General features: G+C 37.9%; 1 protein-coding gene across 1 annotated transcript in view; it reads left to right on the top strand.

Moving 5' to 3' along the window:
• Nucleotides 1-12940, top strand: part of PTPRN2 (protein tyrosine phosphatase receptor type N2) — a 629378-nt gene that overhangs the window by 141938 nt on the left and 474500 nt on the right. The window lies entirely within an intron of this gene.

Below are 12940 nucleotides of genomic sequence, written 5' to 3'. Positions count from 1 at the left end.
ATTGTTCGAATGGAGATTGAAGCAGTTTTTAAGAAGATATGAGTGATTGGCTTGACTGACAGAAAAAAAATAATTAGAAGCTGGAAATTCTAAGAATCTTTGTAAAATTTAGTAACATCTAACGCAATGCAAAAGTAGAGAAAGAAGAAAAAAAGAGGTTTGGAGGAAAATCTATTCTGGCCAGGGGGTAGCCTTTTGTTAATACAAGGAGTTCTGCAGATAAAACTGTTTTCTTTGTCTTTTCTGTACTGTTAGTAGTGAGAAGATATCAGTGCAGCACAGCTGGGGTAAAGCTCTTACCCCTAAAATCTTCCCAGTTTTATTTTACATAATTAAATATTTACTTCAGCAGTTGTAATAAATACATATATTATGTAATATTCAGGACAAAAATGGATGGAATATATCTGCAGCATTTAATAGTCTACATCCTTGATAGGAGGATTTGTGTTTACTCTACCTAAGTTCTCTTCACACCTTAGAGAGAGTGGAAAATAGCATTTCTTGGGAGCCATGTTGATAAAATTTTGAGGTTTTTTCTGGTGTGTCTTTTGTTAGGGGGGTAAATGATTTATGTACATAAAATATAATATTACTCAAGAACAAGGCTAATGAAAGAAGCTATTGACTGATTACCTTGATTTTCCATAGTCTACATACCTTGTGAACACTGTACAAGCGTTTCAGTAGATATACAACAAAATGCTGTTCATAGTAGCAAGGTATTCTGTGCTGCTGTAGAGATTAGAATAGAATATTAGATTTGGAAGGGACCTACAAGGATCATCCAGTCCAACTCTCTGACCATTTCAGGGCTGATGAGAAGGGCATCGTCCAAATGCCCCTTAAACTGAGGGGCCAGGAGCATCAGCCATCTCTCTAGGGAGCCTGTTTCAGTGCTTGGCCACCTTCTCAGCAAAGAAATGTCCACTTCCTAACATCCACTCTAACCCTTCCTGGCACAGTTTTGAACCATTCCCATTACTGTATCCCAGGGAGACAAACTCAGCACATCCCTTTCCAATTCACCTCCTCACGAAGCCGTAGAGAGCAACAAGGTCACCTTTTGGGGTGATCCAAAGCCCTTCCCCACTCCTCATAAGAAAAACCTCCTTTGGAGGTGTCCTCCTTTGGATGCATTCAAAGACCCTCACATCCTTCTTAAGCTGTGGGGCCCAGAGCTACACACAGCACTCCAGGTATAATAATCTGTTTTGGGCAGCTGGTTGTGCTCTGTTAGGTCCAGATTAACACGTTTATTAAGTGGATTTTTGTAACAAAAGGTGTGTCTTGATCCTCCTGAGAACAGCTATCCAAACAACTATGTTTAATTTCTGAAACTGGACTGATTAATGTTTCTTACCTGACCTGTTTCATCTGGAACAAAACCAGTGGGCTCAGCACCCTCAAGATGGAGCAGTTCTTTGGCTTTGTTCAGCAGAGCTCCAACTTGTCTTTAATCAGATATTTTAAAAAAGAGTAACCATTCCGAATCAATTTTTCCGTGCATCCTGAAATATTTGTAGGTTTTGGAGACATACAGTCTAGTACTTGGTCATGGAACTCCAGCCCATCTGACATATTGTCTCTGAAGAAATTATTTTAGTTTAAATTTTCAAGCTTGAATGCTTAAGTATGAATATATGTGACAACTGAATAGCAGTCTTCTGGGTGTGGTTTGCTGTTGTGTCGGTGTCAACTTTGAGGTCGGCACATACTTCAGAAAATAAAAGAGCATTTTCACTTTAATACATAATAATAATTCATGTTTTCAAGGTATTTTATATTTGGATTTGGAGAAAAATTCAGAGGTCCATGAAGTGATGGACACTTGAATTAGCATTCCACACCATGCAGATGGAACCAGTTTAGATCCTGAACATATATGCACAGTCTCAGAAAGGCTTTTCAACACATGTGAAGGAGGAAAGTATTGTGGTCAAATTGCTTCTAGACCTCCTCTGTGTGCATTTAGCTAAGTCAGTGCACCTGCTTTTAGGGCTTATCCCTGCCCTGTTCCTGTTTGGGTGCTGATGGGAGCCCCTGCTTTGGGCATCTGCTTCAAATTCACCTGACCACAGTTTGGGCACTCTGCTGAGTGTCAGCTAAGAACTGACAGCCAATGCAGAGTGTCCCTTTTGCAGATTGTAATTCATCCTTCCTAAAATTGGAAATTGCTTCCAAATGTGTTCCTCTCTCTTTCTCTCTTGGAGTGTCTCCTCTTGGAGACTTTCTCTGTGCTGTTCTTAATTTCTTCTAAAAATCTCCATAGGTCTTGTAGCTTCCAGGGTATATGTGCTGCCTATTAGTTAAGATACTTTATATTAAAAACTGTCAAAGAAGTGGAAGCAATTTCGTATGGTCCCCAAATTAATGACAGTCTGCTTGCACATTGGTTGCTTTCTGTTGGCATCTGGGTCCTAGAACAGACTGCCATTCTTAATCATATTTTAATTTTCAAATAAATTGCTTTCATTATCCTTTCATTTACAATACCATGTGTGCATTACTGCTCATTAATGTTTGTCATCTACTTTGCTGAGACTGGGTTTTTAAATAGCCATGGTTGCAATGCAGTAATTAAAGATGATCCATGTTGGTTTTGTAGAAATTATTCTGAAGCCTTCTTACACACACACACAAAAAGAAAAAAAAAAGTAAAAAAAAGAAGAAGAAAAAAAAAAAAGAAACACAAACTCAGAGTGCTGTTAAAATCAATTTCTTAAATGTAGGGAGGCAGCTTAGTATAAGGCGTTGCCTGTGGGTAAAAAGAGGGCACTTCTAATGCTTCTGCTTGAATGGTGTCTAATGATGGATCTGTGTGTAAACTGTGTATCTCTGTAATTACTGTTGGGTGTAGGTATAATATTTTACACTCAAGTCAAAGTAAGATTTTTTCCTAATTGTTTTGCAAAATTTTTGTTCCACCCCCTGTTTAGTAGTATTAGTTTCTATACAGCCAATTCCTTCCCCCTTTTTTCTACTTCAGATACCAAAACTGCGAAGGGACAGAAACAACACAACAGGGGTTTTAAAATTACAGTTTTGGAACAGAATGTCTACAGATAAAAGTCAAAACAATAGCAGTAACCTCTGCCCTGGTTTTGGTCTACCCATCTTCCATGGGTAGAATGTGGAAATGCTTCCCATATCTGCATTTGCAGTTAGTATTTACCTGCACACAACCTGATTTTAATCACACACAAAATTGTGAATCTCCATGTCTGTGCTTATCTGATATTTTTTATTCCTTTGCTCCTTAAGTGTCTGTGCTCAGATTTGAAGACCTGGCCCTTAGGGATCCTGATGTGAATGTTCAAGTGGAATGTCACTGCTGATGTGGCACAGGAGTAAGGGAACAATTATACATTATTCAAAGAAATTTAAATGGATTTTTGAGATGTGATACTCTTTATGAACTACCAGAGAATTAGTTGTTTTTCCAGTAGTAATATTTTAAAAAACAACTTCAGGATGTATCTATGCTTACATGACAGCTCATGGGACCCCTTCTTGGTGGGACTTGAAACTTGAGTCTTGTAGTCACCTGCAGAGCTTTGTGTGGCACTGTGTGGTCATGGCTGAAGAGACCTCTGCTCTCTCAGGCTGCATTTGCTTCTGAGCTGAAGAGATGAGACACACCCTGCTTCTTTCACTCTGTTCCATCATTTGCTTCCAATGAAGCTTGTCAGCTCTCCATGACCAAGGTCTTCACAGTCACTCCCTGCCTCAGTGCAAAAAGCAAAAGTCTGAAGAACCAAAATTAACAATGTGCCCAGGTTTTTTTTTTCTGTGTTTCATATATCTTCGTGGAAGTGCTGTGAAGTGAAAATGTTTGGAAACATATTTTGATGTTTCACGCCAAAAAAATTAAACATAAATAAACCCAAATTATTTAAATAGCAATAATTTAAACTATATTCAATTAATGATAAAGCAATAGAGTCAAATTTATGATTTTATTTATTTGACTGATAGAAGAAAATCCAGTACTTCTCTATTTGAATCTTCTCGTACTTTATGATTGCTGTCAAGCAAGTTGAAATAGGTGTAACACCTTCTCTTAGTGTTCATTAGTTGAAAAGCCAAAATGGATACAAACTGATTGAAGCACCTCAGCTAAGGATGAATCGGTGAAATTTTTTGAGTTCTTTTTTTTATGGTTAATCCAGTCATCTCAGCCTCATGCTTTTTATTCATATCAAGGCGTGTATCTCTTCAATTTATTGGCTTGGATTTTAATTTAGCCAAATCACCTACAGCATATACCTCTTTGGTATCTGTGGAGTAAATCTGTCACAAATACACCCTTAAATTGTCCAATCTCATATGCAAGGTTTGGTAAGATGTGTCAGACTTAAAAGCAGTTCTTCATAAAAATCAGGCCATTTACTATGAAAAGAAAGGCTGCCTTTTTTTTGTCATTGGAAAGACTACTTTCTCTGATTTGAAAATTTTCTGTTCTCATTAATAGTAAAAATGGAAGGAAATGAAGTAGAGAAGTTCATAAGCTTGCACCAGATAATCTAAGGACATTGTCTAGATAAAACTGAAGGTTTACGAGTAAAAGTGTGGTGAGCTTTGGCAGGATATTTTAGAAGTTATTTGTCACTGAAAGGACAATTATGCCTTTGTGAAGTGAATTCATGTATCCCAGCCTAAATGTAAGAGCCCAGAATCCTATCCCACTGTACCATAACCACACAAAACGCTTCAGCCCAAGCAGTACTTTGAAATCACATCTGCAGAGGAAGCTTCAGTGCCAAAAAAAGTGTGTTTCTACCTCAGTACATCTTCATTCCACAGGCTCTGTGTTGCAGCAAAGCTTTAACATTTCCTGAAGGGTGTGGTATGATCCTAGAAGCATTTTGCAGCACTTGTAATCTTTTGCATTTTTTCCCAAAACTGGAAAAGCAAGAGAGCCATGCTGGTCTAAGGCTTCAGTAAAGACAATTGCTTAAGCAAGTAGTTATGTTTAAGGATAAAAATCTTCCCAGTAGCCCTCAGGACGCTTGCAATAAATGGAAATTTAGGCATAACTTTAATAGTAACTGGATGCATTGGAGCTTGTACAGAAAGAGACTTGACATCCTTCAGAAGTACTTGCAGCCTTAAATGTTTATGAATATTTATCTTAAGTCCATAAGTCCTAAACTTTGAGTGAAAAGCAGAGAATTTTGTTCCAGGATATTCCTTTCAGTTTCTGGACATCTATAAATAGGAGGGCTCAACCTGCCTTGAGCATGGTTAGTCATTCATTGGGGTAGAAAAAAGGTAAACACATTTATTTTCTAATTTTGGAGGTACTTCATTAGGTGATTCATTCTGATGCAGTGAATATGTCTAAGCTAAGCATCTTCTTTTACTTATTTACCACTTTTTTCCTGTGGTAGATAATGATATAATTCTGTGTATGCTGATTATAAGATGCAAATACAATGACAGTTACAATTCATTACGAATCTGGATGGCCCCAGATTTAAATTTCAGTAACCAGATACTCAGGAAAGGTTATTATACTAAAAATTCATAATCAGAAGAGATGTAATAGGGCCTTTTTAATCCTGTTCAAGTACATGAAGAGTATCAATATTCAGCCTGAAAATCAAAATCTGTGCAGAGATGAAGAGAGAAGAGCAGTGATTCTGTAAAAGAAATGTTGTTGGTTTTGCAGGGATCTTCTTATCCTGGTTGTGGTTGTGAAGGTTTGAGGAACAACCCTGCTCCTATGAGAAGAAATCCCTCAAAACATTGAAGCTGCTACAATAGCTTTAGAGTAAGCAGCCAACACTTGCTTTTCAGTAATGTAATAGGGGATCTACACAATCCTTGTCTTTCTGTGTAAGAGGTATCAGTGATGTCAGTGAATTGCTGAGCACCTGCCAACAATGTTAAAAAAAAGTAATCTTATTTATGTAGGTATATATTTCTGTTTGTTTTGTGATATTAAAATAAGCAGAGCAGAAAATGATAGATGATTTTTTGTAATTTTTTTTTTTTTTCCTGAGTAACAGTCACTGTCCAGATAAGGTAAGGGCTAAAAGACTTCTCTTCTTCATACCACATAATATGCCATTTTCATTTTGTGCTGCTTATAACCCTGAGTGTCACAGCTTTCTATTCTAGTCTGAATAGTCAATGAAACATTATGAAGCCGATAAGAAAAGCTGGTCCCCGTTCCTTGGCAACGGCTGTTAAGCAGAGCTGAGTGCTGTTGATTGAGGAGATTAGCTGCCAGAGATAAACCTCCTCTTTTTGCTGCCCTGCTGCTTATCTTTCCACCCATAACAAGTTGCACCAAATATGACAGCAGTCAGTGGTTTAGGCAGAATATGAACTTTGCGGCAAACGAAATTTGTGCAAAACACTTCGGGTGCTGACGTTAGAATCTTGAGTTTATTAAAATTTTGCAGGTTGTTTTATGGACTGTGGTTCCTTGACTTAGGGATGAACCTTTTTATTTGAGAGGGTGGTGCTCCAGAGGTGAGAGAAATGGGATGTCCTGTTGCTACACTGAAAATAGTAGCAAATATTCATAACAGTTGTCTCTTGCTGCTGTTCTGAGTGACACTGAAAGAATACATGAGCTAGAAAGTAAAATTACTGCAGCTACTAGGCATGCAGAAGTGGGATGAAAAAATAAAAATTTACTATTTCACTTGATGTCTTTAGGGTAAAATGCTATTGTATGTTAAACAAAAACATCTGAATACATCTAAACCTACTTCACTCCATACATGGTTTGGAAATCTTTCTGGTTTCAGTATATCAATGTTAAATGCAAATTTAATGACAGAAGCATTGTTGCTGACTCGAAAATTAGTGCTGAAATATGACTAGGGAGAGAACTTAGTGACTTTTTCCTTCCTCAAGATTTAGATTTGCATTTCTGTTTTCTTTCCCATTTTAAAAATGCTGGGTTATCCCTTTGTTTTCATGAGTGAGTCTGCAGTTCTGTTTGTGTTTTTTTGACCTTGGGGAGATCTCTGGTGACCACACTGTATCTGCTGGCCCATTGCAATCCTCTCTGTTGGCCAGAACAGGAGCATAGGCAGGGCTGGTTGTTGGATAACTGGGGAGTGGCAAAGCACTGACAAAAGAGTGAAACTCTGAGTTGACATGATTAAGAAAACTCTTCTGTGTGCAGAGATCTGAGTGAATCATTATCCATCTAATAAATGTCCTAAGTTCAGCAATATTATTTAAATGTGTCTGATTATTGTCAATAATGCAGAAGAAGCTTCAGAATAGTAGATTAGAGGCATTCAGTAGTAGAAATAGAGGCATTTCCCTTCACATAGGATTGCAGCATCTGTTAGATCTATCAAAAATACTAAAAAAATTGTGATGGCTTCTGCTGGAAGAGCATCCTGCTGGAATGGAGGAAGCAACAGCAGAGTTAATATTTTCTGTGGTTTTGTTACTCCAATCAAGAATCTGGCAGCTCATAAGCAATATAGTATCAGGAAGACATTTAGAAATATACAGTTTGATGCTCATTATTAAAATATTATTTCAGTGGGTTATTTTGCTGATTCTAAGGTCCTGTCTTCCACATTTTTTTATTTTGTATCTTTGATGAATTTTTTTCATCCTTTGTAGCATGAATATTTTGTTAAAAAATATTTTTATTTATTCATCTTCTTTTAAGTATATGTGCTGAATGTACAACTTCTGTACTTAACCACTCCAATTGCAGGATATTCTAAGGGTGTGAACAGCTTAAATCCAGCCTCAAAAGTCCAGTCAAAGAATGGGTTTTAATTGTATACAGTACTTTAAAAAGCCCACTACAAATTTCAAGTATACACAAATGTTAAGTATTTTATGTGAGTTGTTTGTATTCTGTGAGTAAAATAGGAAGCAATTTGGGGTTGCACATACCACATCTATTGAGGAGTCTCTTTTCCCTGTTGCAAAAGCAAAAGAAACCTTGCTTTTCAGACCACTTCTCATAATTTCAGATATTGCTGGTCTTAAAAGTTGTTTTGAGGAGTGGCACAGAAAACTGAGGAGAATAAATACTTCTGAAACTGCTCCCAGCCCTGTTCCTGAGCCCTGTTCCTGTATCGTTCCATCTGTCCGCAGGCTTACTTAGAGGGACAAAAGATCATCTGCTGTGCTGGAGACTTCTGTGCTGGAAAAGGCATTTCACCATAGGGCTTTTTCCAGCCCATAAATAATCTCCTTTGCTTCTCTCAATGCCCTTTCCAAGATTTATCGTTCCTCTTCAGATTTTTTTTTCCTCCAGAACTCTGCATTCCCGTACTGACTTTACCGATGCTGCATATTGAATGATGTCACCTCCTGGTTCCCACTTATTGCTGTTATGTTCATATATCCCCAAATCTTCTTTGTTCTTTTGCCCTCACATTCAGGCAAAGAGGACTATAACACGTGCTGCCCTTCACCTGTTGCCTTTAGCAAAGCTGCAGGCAATGCTCTGGGTCTGGCGCACAGTTGGGGGAAAGCTGTGTCAGGACCTTCAGGACCTCTAATTAGTTGTAACAGGAATAAATTTTCTGGATGCAGCTTCTGATAGGTGATCTGAGGTATGCAGTGTCATATTTAGCTATTCCAAAGCACAGTTTTCTTGAAAACTGTCAGATTTTTCATGTTCTTCCAACTGTTCAGTTGAAACTGTTGGCATCCTGATGTCAGAGTTTGTGTGAGGTGCTTGGCTGTTCCAGTGCCCAAGCCTAAGCTGCCAGAGGCAGCTTGATGTGCTGTGGCTTCTGTAGGCGTAGCTCAGACTTGAGCAAGGTTTAAAGATTCCTGAGAGAGCTCCAAACAGTTTTAATCAGGCCACAGGGTGCAGCATTCTGAAGTTATCCTTGTTTATAAGAATTTCCCCTCTCCTCCCCAAAGGATTGCATTTTATTTTTTTGCTGATGTTTCCAGGTTCACATAACATAATTTTCCATATTTTTAAATATTTCATAGCTAGAGAATAAGATGGAGATCTTTATTGCTATAATTCCATGCACGTCTGAAGTCAGTTCCATTTAGGAATAAATTCAGTAACTCAGCTTACAAAAGAAATCTGCTGTCTCAATAAATATTGTCCTGCAAAGATCTAGAAAGTCTCTAGTTTGGCAAAGCACAGAAATAAACCCATTTTGCTCTATTAGACACTGCAGCTGGTGAATATGAATGGGATGGTCATTAGTCATGTTTTCATGAGAACCATGTCTCCTGCAAACACATAATAACTAACTCCTAAAATATAAGCTCTTGGCGCTTAGGACAAGTTAAAACTTTCACTACTTTGTTTTTTAATACAAAATTAAAATTAATGCAGAAATGTATTTTGCTGAACATGTTTCATTGCAGAGATATTTTTGCCTTGGGAATACAGATGCAAGAGCAGCTTCAGTCTGATCACACAGTGAAGACATTGCCAGCATCGAAGTGGTTCTTGGCACCAACCGAAAATGTAATGGGGATCCTTGAAGTGACTGAAGTACATCTCAGTGATACTTGGAAAATTAGTATACATAAATAAGCATTAGTATATTTGCATCTCATTGATTCCCTAAATAAATTCTTAGTCCCTCCAGTAACCTCTGTTCATAAATGCAGGTTGTGTAAAAAAAACCAAAAAAAACAATAAGAATTGTTCATGTTTCACCATTCCTTGTTGCTCTGGCTTAATTTTAAACAGTGCAAGCAATAGGAGCTCCATTACTCTTCCAGGAGGGAGCTGAACAGCTCCAGAATAGTTTCTCCGTGCTTGAAACTTGTTCTGATTCAGAATGTTCATTTTTGTCTCTTCACTCTAATTCTCCCAATAATGTTATAAATAATTAATCAACCAGGTTGCATAAATGTTTAGCATGTCTTGTGAAGAATCAGGTTGTTCAATGCTTAAGGCTCTAAGTGACTGCCTCCTTTCTTTCATTTTTCTCTGAGCTTCTCTACTTTATTCATATCTTTCAGATAATGATGTGGTCAGAATTTGCTGCAGTATTCTGTCTTTTTTTTTTTTTTTTTTTTTCTAGGAAAAAAAGGCTTTTTCTAAATAGGCATTAGAGTTCTCAGTTCTGAGATAGCAATGTATGGTAAACCTACATGTTAATCTTGCAGTCCAGTGGCTAAACATGTTAAAGAGATAGCTTTATTGTAAGCCTACTAATACTTGATTTATACTTGAATTTAAAGTATTTATCCTCTTGGAGGAGGATTTATATGCTTAAATCTTTCCTCCCTTTTCTCTTTACTACCAGTATCGACCAGAAAGGGAGTTGCTGCTCAGAGGATTTTGATTGCAAGCTCTTTTCTCTTAAAAGCATTACAGCTAGTACTGTAGGCATAGTTTTGCTTAGAAAAGCCCTCTCAACATATTACAATTAGAAGTTCTTGGGCTTTTTTCCTCAAAGGTTTTCTGGATTTGCCTCTGATCAGAATTAAAGGCAGATGGTTCCTCTGGCTCACAGACTGTAGTGGTTATTCAGATGTGGGAGATGTTGATTCAGTCACTGTTTTCTAATCCTTTATTATCCTCATCACAGAGCCAAAAACATAACTCTCATGCCACGTAGTTACCTAAGCTGTGGAAAGTTCAGATTTGGTTCTTTAAGAAGTACCGAGTTATTGCAGCATTATTCAACTTGAACATTAGCTCTAGCAGCAAAATGTTTTTCTTTTAATCTCTACTTTTTCCTTTCCTTAAAGTCCCTCCTGCCCTCTCCTCCAAAGGCATGGCCATTATTTCGATGTTTGCAAGGCATAAGTATGACCTGCTAAGGCTGGGCTTCATTTCTGTGCTCTGAATCACATAAAGTATTGAAAGGCATTGAAATCTGGACCTCTCATTCTCTTAGCTGAATAACTTAGGGGCTTTTTGGAAGCAGGCAGCACTTCCTTCATGGCAAGCCTGCTCTCCCCTTGCTTTGTTAGCCTGTAAATCGGTTTTTCACAGGCCTTTCCTTCCCTTCTTTTGCCATACTGAGGATTCTTTAGTTACTTTCTCTACAATTTACATATTTCTGTTGTAACTTAAAAAACCCAAAACTCCAAGTGTGCATAATGCTTTAGGACTGTACAACCCACCACTTAAATTAGCAGGTTAACACAGAATTAGTTACTGAAATTTCTGTTCTGTGGAAGATTATATCTTTTTTTTAAGGAAAGACTGAGCCCTCCATATCTTGCAGTCAGAATTACTCCTTGAGACAAGGGGCCCGTAATGCCCAGAGGAACTATTCATGCCCAGAATGATTTGGAGCTTTGCTAATCCCAGCCCTATCACAGTATTTGCACAACAGTTAACTAATGCTGCTGTTAATGTTAGCTTTTATCTTTTAATATCAGCATATATTATGACTTTCATAATCACTAACATCCTACCTGATTCTTTCAATCAGCGGAAATATTTGGGTGATTTAGGTTTGAGGAATTTTTCAAAGTAGACCAGCTATCCACCTTTTCCCTTAAATATCTGGGTCCAGAGAGTTGAGAAAAGGCATTAAATCTCGTTAGAGTTCTTTTATAGGACTGTTAGGTGATCTAGATTGCAGCAGAATTTTATTAGAGTTACCTTTGCCTTCCAGGCAGCAGTTTATTCAGTAGCTGAGGATGAGTGGATTTACTGGACTCTTAGTTAGCCGCTGCATAGTAATTCCTTTTGGTCGGATAAGAAAAATCTCATGTTTAGAGTGTCCTACTTCATTGTTCTGTGCTTTTATGGCATCTCTATTATATTTACAAAATAAATTTACAGAAATATGCCGTGTTTTACTTGAAGCTGTGGATTTACTTTTATTGCATGATGTTTTGTGCCTCACACGGCAGCAAAAGCAGAATGCCACCACATAATCTTGTTAAACAGTCTCAATGCGCTTTCCTTGCTTGTCTTTATAATGCTTTACTTCTAGAAACAAATATCATAGCCTTTAATTTTAAAATAATATCTCATAATTTTGAATAGCTGTCCTAAAGTCTTCCACCTACCTGTGAGCCATTAGGATAGGGAGGATAGGGCTGAGGGTGGCTGGAAGTGCTTTGCTCTGTGTTGGGATGAAGCCAAATGGATCTGGAAGCAGTGAATGCAGGAGGTGAGCAGCGTGTGCTCCAGGGCTGATCCCTGTCCACTAGATGCCACTATTACTGCTCCGAAACGGGGGTAACCAAGGACCACTGAGGAAAACAACCGAGGACGACGGAGATAAGCAAAATAAAATGACAGAAAGGTTTTAAAAGTGGAGCAGGGGGAGGTTGCCCCTCGGAAGGCCACTCTCTGCAGGGCTGCAGTGCAGCTGCCTCTGATTGCAAACTGCAGCTTTGCTGCTCAACCACTGCAGGATTTGCTGTTGGAAGCACTGGGCTCACGTTTTTAAAACATTTGTATGAGAAATGACGCTGTAGAAGCCACTACTGCTCTATCTGTGTTATCACAACCTTACTAGTAAAGTGAATATAAAAGTAGAAGCATAAGTTATGAAAAAATCCTTTTTACTAGATGGAATATTAAAAATATGTCGTTTGCTGAAGACCTTACTGGTAAATGTTGAATGTGGATTTGTGGACTATATCTTTAGCAATAAGCCTCCTGGCATACAACTTAAGGAACAGTAAAATTTAATTATTTTCTTTTAATTTTTGAAAAGGGATTTTGAAAACAAACTCCACACTATAGGAAACAGCAGGGAGAGAAGGTTAAAATACTGTAACAATCTCCTTCATACTTCCAAAACATTTGACATCTGTGACCTTGAAGTTCAGTGTCTTAAGACTTTTGAGATGCAAATATCCTTCCCATTGGAAAGGGATTTAATTTCTGCAGTAAGCAATTCAGGCTCTAACTGTGGTTTATAACACTGACCTTTTTATTAGTCCTGGACCTTATAGCACCTTAAACCACCAGCCAGGGGAAGTAGTGTGAAGTGATGTCCATATTCAGTGAGAAGAAAGGATTTTTTGTCTTACAGAAGGTTAAGTT

The sequence above is a fragment of the Sylvia atricapilla genome, chromosome 1, assembly GCF_009819655.1.
Source record: "Sylvia atricapilla isolate bSylAtr1 chromosome 1, bSylAtr1.pri, whole genome shotgun sequence".
NCBI lineage: Eukaryota > Metazoa > Chordata > Aves > Passeriformes > Sylviidae > Sylvia > Sylvia atricapilla.
The sequence above is the reverse complement of the archived record's forward strand: the minus strand, read 5'-3'. Positions and strand labels throughout refer to the sequence as shown.